Source organism: Lissotriton vulgaris, chromosome 9, assembly GCF_964263255.1.
Source record: "Lissotriton vulgaris chromosome 9, aLisVul1.2, whole genome shotgun sequence".
NCBI classification, from domain to species: domain Eukaryota; kingdom Metazoa; phylum Chordata; class Amphibia; order Caudata; family Salamandridae; genus Lissotriton; species Lissotriton vulgaris.
The window spans coordinates 589030439-589041233 of record NC_141697.1 but is presented as its reverse complement, the minus strand read 5'-3'; the positions used below and the strand labels follow the sequence as shown (position 1 = coordinate 589041233).

General features: G+C 46.7%; 1 pseudogene; it reads left to right on the top strand.

Annotated features, from left to right (window-relative positions):
* The first annotated feature begins 216 nt into the window (after positions 1-216).
* Positions 217-8157, top strand: LOC147691894 (uncharacterized; annotated as a pseudogene).
* Positions 8158-10795: the final 2638 nt, after the last annotated feature.

Below are 10795 nucleotides of genomic sequence, written 5' to 3'. Positions count from 1 at the left end.
AGTTCCTCTGAGAGTGGTAGTGGGATTGGTGTGGATCTGAAAGAGTGCAGAGGGTGTCGTCGGCGTTGGTCGAAACCTTGAGGGTGGACTTGTCGATGATGGCGATACCCCCTCCTACTCCATTGGTGCAATCTCTGAGGGCGATCTTGTAGACGTCCGGGATGGCTATGTTGGGTGCCGAGGAGTCATTCATCCAGGTCTCAGCCAGGAGTAGTGATGACTTTGTTGCAGACTACAGTGCTTGATGAGCTGCAGGCTAGAGTGATGGCTGTGGTGCAGGCCAGAGTGTGTGCTAAGCGGTAGGCTAAGGTGCTTGCTCCGGAAAAGCTCCGGGAAAGCACTGTTTGGTTTGTTAAAATAAAACATAACATGTTGGGGGACCTAAATGTTTAACCTGTTTAACACAATATTAGTAAAAAGCAAGGAACCTCACAACTGTCATTTTAACTGACTAGAGCTCTTGCTAAAAAAAATCCAATTTGAGCTTGTAATGTTAAAATGTATCCACATTCAAATGGTTCTCATATAATTTTCTCTCAGTACAAATCAATGGAGCATGAACATGTGAAAGAAAGTATATACATAAAAAGGGAGTGCTTAGGAAGTCCGAAAAAACATGTTAGTCTAAATTTAAATTAACTTAATACAATGTCAGTCCAAATTCTTATTGAGTTAATTTACATTTAGATTCAATTTTTTGGGGGACAGCTAAGCTCTCCCTTTTAATGTATATTTCTTCATTTGAATTTATGGTTTCTGAGTAGTAGAACCATTAGAAGGTGGAGTGTGACTGTACTTATACTACGGAAATAGCACCTGTGCGGCCTTGTAGAGCCAATACTGCTCTTGTTGGGTGTATTTGATGTGAAAGAAAGTGCTACTGGAACAAAACTATTTAACGAGGCGGAGGAAAGATCTTCTCATAGAGACTGGGCTCGAGTCAGGGTACCACCCGGGTGGACGGCGTCCCCCCACTTATTTTACTGGGTGGACGCCGTCCCCCCTGCCCAAAAGCTGGACTTCACTCTTTGGCCTCTCTGGGGCAAGATCAGAGCTCATTCAGAACATCTGTCTACCTGTATTCACTGCGGGGGGATACAACTCTGACACGGACAACCCCCGCAAGGCAGGGTGCAGACCACCTTTCATCTAAAGGCATATGAATACCCATGAGGTTCCTGTCGTGACGTCACTTCCGGTGACAGCATCCCCCCACTTCTTTTTTTCGGACTTGTGCCCTGCATAGAGAGAATGTGTGACTTTGGATTGAAGAGAAAGATACATAAACATACTTCTGAACAAATTATTTTTATAAAATTATGCTTCTGTTTGCCAATATTGAAAGTGAGACTACGTGTTACAATGAGCCGCAGAAATGTGCACATTTGGTGTTCCAAATAAAATGGCTTCTAAGCCTTTGGGAATCATGAAACTTAGCATGCATGTTAAGGTTGATGAACACCTCAGGTTAAAATAAAAACAATATTCAAATTTGACTATGTAGTATATCAATGGTGTTTGTCATGTACACGTGTGAGGAAGCATTAATGTTTAAGGCAACAGGAATACATGGTTATGTTTTCTCAAGATACAAGATAGAGTGCTTACTGAGGAGCAGCTGAGATTGCTGGTCGAAGTGCAGGTCAGAGTGCTGGCAGAAGTGAAGATATGGTGCCTACTGAGGTGTAAGCTAGAGTGCTCACTGCCATGGGCGTCCGCGGGGGGGGGTGTTTCGGAGGGGCGCTTGCCAACCCCCCCCCCCCCCCCCCAAGCGCCTCTCCTTGCCCCCCCCTGCTCACGCCCATATGCACAAATGCATCCTGGAGGGAGGCCTGACGCCGGGGCTCATCCTCAGGCAGGACATCACATTTTGTCCATAATTTTAGGCATTGCAGGGAACAGAGCTGTTCCCCTGCAAAAGGCCTCAGCTCCCTGGTGGGGCCACCTCGCAGCCCCGCCCCGCCCATTATCATTCTGTGTGGGGCTGATTGCTACATACAGAATGACAATGGGCAGTGGACTGGCACAGCATGTGGTGGCCTCCTACAGCCTCAGTCCAGGGCTGGGCATTCTGTCACATGGAAGTGCAAAAACGCCCTTGTTGCTGCTAGGTGAGAATCCAGTTAGCCAAAGGAAGGCGGTGAAAGAAGTTGAAAGGAAAGGATTATAGTTATAGTACAGCAGCCATGGTCGCTGCTTTTTTATTTTAACTAACAACTATAGACAAAGCCAATAGTTCTGGCTTGTTGTCGGTGTAACGTTACTTGTTCTAAGTGGAACGTTACTTGTTGTATTATATATCTGGATGCAATGACAGAAGCAACAAAAATACCATTCGGGCTGCACATTATATTAAGCACAGATTTTTAGCTTCTCTGTTTTAAGCCACACATTTTATTACATCAACACCCTTTTGGATAGATTCCCCTTGTTTTTTCATCCCACTTAAAGCTCTGGAAACAACACCATGTCACAGTCGCCCCACGTCAAGGCACTGTGCATCATGCATAACTCATGCCTTCAACTTTTTCAGATTGCCTATGTTCAAGGGCATAGTGAACCCTGCTCCAGCCCACCCCTTGCTTTAGGAACTACAGCGAAGGTGGAGTTCTTGATGGGTCTCATAATTAATGTGAAAAGGAGAGTGAGTAAGTAAGTGAAGGGATGGGTGGATGGATGGCTGGATAGATGAGTGAAATGATGGATGGATGGATGAGTTAAAGGGTGAATGACGTGCGAGTGAATGGGTGGATGGATTGATGAATTGATAAGTGAAAGGGTGGATTGATTAATTGATAAGTGAAAGGGTGAATGGATGGACGGATGAGTGAAAGGGTGGATGTAAGGCTGGATGAGTGAGTGAAAGGGCGGGTAGATGGACAAAAGGATGGATAGATGAGTGAAGGAGTGAAAGGGTTGATGGATGAGTGAAAGGATGGATGAATGATAGGTTCAATGGATAGATTCATGAGTGGATGAGTAGCTGGATGGGTGGGTGGATGGAAGGATGGATGGCTAAGTGAAAGGGGAATTGAAAGAGGAAGGGGGATGGGTAAATGGAAGACTGAATGGGTGAATGGCTGGATGGATGAGGTAATGGATGGATGGGTGGAAGAGTGGATGGATGAGTGTATGGATGGATAGGATGAAAGGATGGATGATGGATGAGTAAAAGGGTGGATTGAGGGATGGATGAGTGAAATGATGGATGGAAGGAAACGTGATGGATAGGTTTGTAAATGGATAAATATGGACATGGACGCAACCGCGGTCGGTAGTGGGAGTAGCTGCCGGGCGGTGACGTCGGGAGGGGGGACAGGGTGGGCGGTAGTAATCTATGGATTACGGAGCTTTACAGGTAAGTAAACATATAAATAAATAAGCAAATTTAGTTGCGTGCACTACATCGCATTTGGGGATGCAGTGCACGCAACGAAATTCGTTTTATTTATTTATATGTTTACTTACCTGTAATGCTCCGAAATACATAGATTACTACCCCCCACCCTGCCCCTCTCCCTCCCGACGTCACCGCCCAGCAGCTACTCCCAATACCGACCGTGGCTGCATGGATGGGCACACAGATGGAAGGACAGAATGAATGGTGAAAGACTGAATGATGGATGAAAGAATGATTACACATTGTAAGCCCCATTATCTTAAGCAACATTTCCTATACATTGACTTTCCCATTTACATGAGTGATTGTCTCTTTATAATATCTGTGTGTTGTAACACACTCCAAAACTCTGCCCCACATACTTGGAATGAGTAGCACTATAGAAGAAATTAAATACACATGAGAGAGGGTCTATGTGAAGATGAGGGTCGCCATTAGAGGGTTGTATCAAGGCCAGACTGGCCGGACCGGACATCAGGTGTTTTCTCTGGGAGCTGAAAAGGTGGGGGCGGTTTTGTTACCACAAAAAGACCTGCACATTTGCTTAAAGCTGCCCGTATACTGACAAACCATGAAGTGCACAATTGTCTCAACCTAATATAAACTTATTTTCACTTGTACTTTAGTGGTTGTCTATTTACTTACTTATATACTATTGCACAACCTTATCTGATGTGTCTGTAAACCTTACCCTTTGTTTTACATTTTGACCTCCTGTCCTGAATTTTTGTCCCGAATATTGACCCTTTGTCCTGAATTTTTACACTCACTGTCCTGAATTTGCACCCATGCCAGTTGGTCACCCTAGTCATCACGGCGACCCCTCCAGGTGCCGGTGGTTGGGGGGGGGGGGGGCGGTAATACTTGGCGTTCAGATGGAAGCAGGGGGCTACCAATGACAGAGGCGACAAGTGCAGGCGCCCTGCAACCCACTCATTACCACCACATGAAGGAAGAAAAGAACCCGATCAGCTCGTCGACCCAATTTCCAGAAAAAAACTTTCAGACGCCATGGAAAGGCAGCAGGATTTGCTGTCTGCGAGTCTGTCAAATTAGATTTGTACAATATAAACCTATTTGAAAAGGAAACTGCTTTAAATGTCTGCCCCATCACGATCACCACTCTACGTCTTCAATCCCTCGTTCACCCCTCTTTTAAACCTCACATCAACTCGTCTCCCTCAAATTTCGGGAGGGGGGCTAATTCATCCAGCCAAAGCCATGTGCAGAGTGGAGATGTAGGGGCTTTAAGTAGGGGTGAAAACACAACAAAGCTTTATTACCAAGAAAATTATCTTTTAAAGACCTGTGTGAAGTACTCGGGTGCGACTGTGTGTGTGTGCTGTGCCGGGAAGCTGTCTCAGACAGGCACACACATTCTTATAACATTCACAACCCTCAGAATGACAAATCACCACTTCTAACTGCCTCGTCATGGGCTGGGAGTGGGAAGATGTGCACAGCAGGGGGAAAGGGATGGCAGTGCAGGTGACGCTTTTCTTTTGTTTAGAAATTTCTGCTGGCATCATAGCCCAGGGTTTGCTGTCTGTGCACTTGTATGGATGTGTATTCCATACAAGTGCACACACAGCACATCCTGGGCTATGACGCCAGCAGGAATTACTTTACAAAGGAAAAGTGTCACCTGCACTGCCATCCCTTTCACCCTGCTGTCTGTGCACGTGTATGGAATACACATCCACGGCGCTGCTCACCAGATAAATGGTAAACAGGGCCATGGATCGGTTTCTTTTTGCATCCGGCACCGACGAAGAAGGAGAGGAGGCCCAGGCAAGGAGAATCCAGGAGACATTTGACCCACACCTATCTAGAAAGGGAGACCTTTGGGAGGGACTGGATGCCAGGACGACAGTGCTGCTGATCAGCCTGACTCCACTGAATAGTATCAGAAGCGCAGGCAGCAGTTTTTAAGTAAGTTCCAGTAACTTTAATGCATTCTACAGCATCACCAGCATTACCTACTGGCTGCATATCTAGGTTACAGTGTTTTAGACTTACATGCATGGAAACGTCAAGGAGGACAGTCCCCCCCTCCGAATATGCAAATGTAGTGTAAGCTTGTAGGGGCAGATTTACACTTTTGCTTCACTTTTCCCATGTTAAAAGTGACGCAAAAGTGGCACAAGGGGCTTGTACATCTGCCCGTAGCGTTCAGCTTTTGGGATGACAGTGGGGTAATTTTAGGGTTCAGGGTGGGTATGGGTTTTGGTGTGCCAGGGGTAATGTTAGGGTTCAGTGCGGGTATGAGTTTTGGGGGGCAGGGGTAATTTTAGGGTTCATGGTGGATATGGGTTTTGGGGTGCCAGATGTAATGTTAGGGTTCAGGGTGGGTATGAGTTTTGGGGGGCCCGGGTAATTTTAGGGTTCTGGGTGGGTATGGGTTTTGGGGTACCAGGGGGGTAATTATAGGGTTCAGGGTGGGTATGGGTTTTGGGTTGCAAGGGGAGGACATTTTAGGTTTCAGGGTGGGTATGGGTTTTGGGGTGCCAGGGGGCTAATTTTAGGGATCAGGGAATGTATGAGTGTTAAGGGGCCAGGGGGGTAATATTAGGGTTCACATGTGTGCTCTAATTGTTGTCCAGTTTCAAATGCAGAATTCACCACTTTTTTCTCAGCTTGGCCTGAGCATTACCAGATCCTGATTGTCTGTCATTTTAGCCCTGTCCCTATTGATTAACATTAGCCACACCCCTTCGTTTGCCAGGTTAGCCCTTCCCTGGAAATATTTCTGCGGATGCCCATGCTCACTGCATGCAGGTTAGAGCGATAGCTGAGGGGCGGGTGGGAAGGGGTGAAGACCACGGGGCTTGCTAAGGTAAAGTCTAGAGGGCTGGCTGAGGAGGTGTCTAGTCGACTGGCTGAGGTGCAGGTGGGTTGCAAGCTGGGGTGCAGGCTAGAGTGCCGACTGGGGTGATCCCTGGGAGGCACTATGTTGATTCAGAAAAGCAAGGGGTTCTTGAAAGACTGGGGACCTCATTTATGGTTTTTTTGCCATAGGGCAGCGAAGCAGGTCTTCCTGGCGTGCTGCCCTAGGGTAAAGAAATTTGCAGGAATGCATTGTATCTATCATTGTATTATTTAGTTGCATATCGCATGCAGGAAGTATGACACTGTTATGTATCTAAGGTGTTAGGGGGGCTTAAACCGAGAGGAACATGCATGGGACACACAATTGAGGCACGTGTCCCATGTGAATTGGATATAACTACTATTGTTTTTATATGTGCTGTAGGGCTGCTGTGGATCTACTCACATTTTTTCCAAATTTCTCCTTCCAGGGCTTTTCTGGTAATACTTTGACTTTTTATGTATCCTCCATGATGCCCGGGTGGGAATTTTCTGGTGGTGACGACTCTGCTGATGCCATTCGTTCCTCGCTCTTCCCTGTGCCGGACCCCGCTACCTCCACTCTCACCACTCAGCCCCCCATACCTACGGTACAAGACGGAGCTCTGCAGCCGTTACACCGAGATCGGCACTTGTAGATACGAAGACCGGAGCCAGTTTGCTCACGGTCTACATGAACTTCGTGTCCCAAACCAACACCCGAAGAACAAGACTGAACTGTGCTGCCCTTCCATTCCTTGGGCTTCTGCTGCTATAGCCTTCGCTGTCTCTTCATCCACAGCCCTGTTGAAAGTTCACGGCCATGGCCCATTCGCCTTCCGCACCCAGGCAGCAGGAAGCATGCTGTTCTTTGTCGAATGTTCCAGTCCCAAGGCGGCGGCCCCTATGGAGCTCGTTGCACCTTCACGCATGCCACTGAAGAGGACGCTAAGCCACGCAAACCCTATGCCGCACCTTTGAGGCTCTAAGGGCCTCACTTATGAGGCCTTGCGTCAGTTTTGTGCTTCCGATGCGTCAAACATGCCTCCTGTTGCACACTATTTACAAAGTGATGCATCTAAGCAGATGTGTCACTTTGTAAACCCCTGCTCTACATTATACCTGCATCAGGTATAATGTATGCAGGAGCGTGTTCCCCCGCAAAAAGCCTCGTAGAAGTGATGCAGTGAGATCTATGAGATTTCACTGCTTCACTTCTAGGTCACCGTTGCGTCAAAATCTTGCGTCTGCCTCACAGAATGCGTAAGATTGACACAGGCCCTTTCACACGGGGCAAGCCCCATGTGAAAGGATGCATTGCTGGAGTTGCGTCACTTTTGTGACACACTCCAGCAATGCGTCACTTTTCTGCTTACGGATACGTCGGAAATAATGACATATCTGTAACTCCTTGCGACGTGATGCGTCATACATTAAATATTATGCATCAGGTATGTCGCAAGGAAATTGCACTGAGAAGTGACGCATCGCTGCTTTCACGCAGCGATGCGTCATTTCTCATAAATGAGGCCCTAGGTGTCTGCCCCTACGGCTCTTGCTGCCACTTCTTACACAAGACAACTGATGACCACCCGCAGTTGCCATCTCCACTTCTGTTACCCACACCACCGATAAGTTGCCAAGGAGGCTCATCGCTAGCCAATGATGGATCCCTGTCCCCTGCTTCAGATGAGGTGTCCAGCTCCATGGGTACCCCAGAGCTAAGCTACAGTGGGGCTTCACACATGTTGAATGATCTCCCTGCCAACAACGTGCTTTCCTTTTCCAGACTCCTGTTGCCCCTGGCACTCAGGCTGCAGGGCTTGCACTGCTCTCGAGAGCCTGATTCTTCCGTTTGGAGTGAGTCCCCCTTTGGAGTGCACTGGGGTGACTTGTCTGTGAAACTCTAGCATGCTTGTCATGCATCCACTAACACTTGCAGGGGGTTTGGTGTAGAATAGCCAACCCCCCTTGCAGCAATTTTTACGTTAATTCACTTGTTTTTCATATCCATTTTTGTTTTTACTGTATTTAATTGCTAAAAAGCATCTGGCTATTTGAAATGATTGTACAGTGTATTTATGGAGACGGAAGTGCCAATTAAAATAAGTTACTTTTTAAAATTAATATTTAGTGTTCTAACTGTTCTGGGCATCTTGCTATGATCCTTCTTGGGTTGCATGTTCTGTTATGATGTCCGACATGTTTGTGTTGACCACTGATGATTTAAAAATAAGCCCCCCCCCTGTCAGTGGAGGCAGGTACAGATCTGGGTGGAGGGGCGCGAGGGGGCGGACGCGGGGGGAAATGGGAGTAAAAGAAAAAGAAAAAAAATGTCCTTCTTGCTGCTTCCTCGCCGCATGTCCTCCGTAGTCCCTCGCTCTGGCTGGAACAGGAAGCAGACCCAGGCTGCCAATGGCAATCACAACGCTCCACGCAGCGTTGTGATTGGTCTGAGCGCCGTGGTTTGGTGCTCAGCCATAGAATGGGGGCCTGGGAATGTTCTGTATGCAGACTATAATGCAGCCTGCGTGGAGAACATGCAAAGTGATCAATGAATGTTTGGACGGCCCGAGACGGCCGGCCAAACATTCATGCGCACTTCCACAGTGTGCTCACCACTCCCCCTGCTCCTGTACGTCTTTACGGAGGAGCCACAACTGCCACTTTTAAGTTCAGAAGAGCTTAGGCTTGGCAAGTATAGAAAACAGGAACAGGACCATGGAAGCCAGGATAATGCTCACTTCCTGGTTGTGGGTGGGATTTCTGGGGCCTTATGAGTCAATAATTATAAAAGGCCAGTGCCGGTACTAGGTTAGTGCCTGGCCACATCTTTCAGTTTTTAGGTCTTGCTAATTTAACGAGAAGCGTTATCTGCGAGAGTATAGTAAGGGACTTTTAAAAATGCTCCCAAAGTCTGCAGGCGGATCGTGTACAGTGCATGTGCACCGGGCGCGCGCACCATTTGTCCGCTTGCAGCTTTGGGAGCAATTTCGCAGCCGCTGTGATGTTCTCAGTGAGCCGCGCGGCCACTGAGAACATCAAAGCGGCCGCAAAATGCTCACCATTTGCAGACTCTGCCCCTCCCCTGCCACAGAGCGCGTCTCATGGCCGCGCTTTCACTTTCACAGCCGCGTAATAATTAGCTGCATGATAGGAGTTGTATGCTTCCATGGTGGCTGAAACAACATTTCTTCACAAAGCAAAGAACACATAATGCATTATTCATATATGTATTTATTTTGTTAATTAAATGCAAGAGGAGTGGTTTAATTAAAAGAGCTCGGGGTACCTCCTGAAATTGTTTTCTTTGTCCCAGTTACAGTTTAGTTTCCACTGACTGGTGTCTTGAACAGTTGATAAACCTCAGCAGCGCTATTTTATACTCCTGAACAGCGGTAAATGGTTACTCGCCATAGGAACTTTAAAGGCATGTATTGCTTTTGAATGTAAGTGTAACTTCGTTTGTTGACACAGCTAAAGTAAACAACAGGAACATAACAGCGGCATTAATAAGGCAATACAACACAATTAAAACCTAACGGGCACAACGCAGAAAAACTGAATGAAACACATCATGGCAACAACTGCACAACACAAAAACATAAACCCCCAGATTTATCATTGTCATGTTTTGCGAGTCCTTATTAGCGATTATTAAGGAATCGCTTTTAAAGATTTGCAAAACGGGATTCATGTAGAAATCGCAATATTTGTTGCGATTTCTACAGCTTCCTTATTAGCGATTCGCTAATTGCTAATCGCAAATAAGGAATGACTCCCCATTCATTCCTATGGGCCCCATTCATTCCGATTCGCAAATAAGGATGCGATTTCAAGGGTGCCAGGGTGTCCAAAAGACACCCTGTAGCACCCCTGAAATGGCAATGTACACAGGTGTTGCGCACACACATGTCCAAAGGACATGTGTGTGTGTAACATACAACTTAGAAAAATGCACTAAAGTGCATTTTTCTAAGTTTTCGCTATTTACCACGTAGTTACACTTCGCGGTAAATAGCGGCCCCAGAATGCGAATTCGTAATTTTAAAATGGTTCATGAATTGCATTTAAGGAATCTCAAATTGAGATTCCTTAAATGCAATTATTTGCAATTTAGCGGTTTTTAGAATTGCGATTTTTGCATTTGGGATGATGAATCCCAAATGCAAAAATAGCGCTTGCAAAGGGCCGGATTCTGAGAATCTTGCCCTTTGCGAGCCGATTTCGGCTTCATGAATATGGCTGAAAGTTTCAATAAATGGGCACAAAGGCACAACAGCAAAGCAAAACAATAAAACACACCACCGCCTCAACAGAATGCCATACACCAATATGCACAAATATTCTTGTCACAAATACCACCTCATGAAACCTGATTTTAGAATAGGTTGGTTGAAAGGGATTACAGACAGCACTGCCTTAACCATGGGAATGGATTTGCGGCAGTTAGACAATGTGTTGTGATCCGGCTCTGAGCTGCGTAACAGTTCTTCCCAGATAATGTGCACAGCCGCTGTGCTGAACAAAGCGAGGCCCCACGTTTTC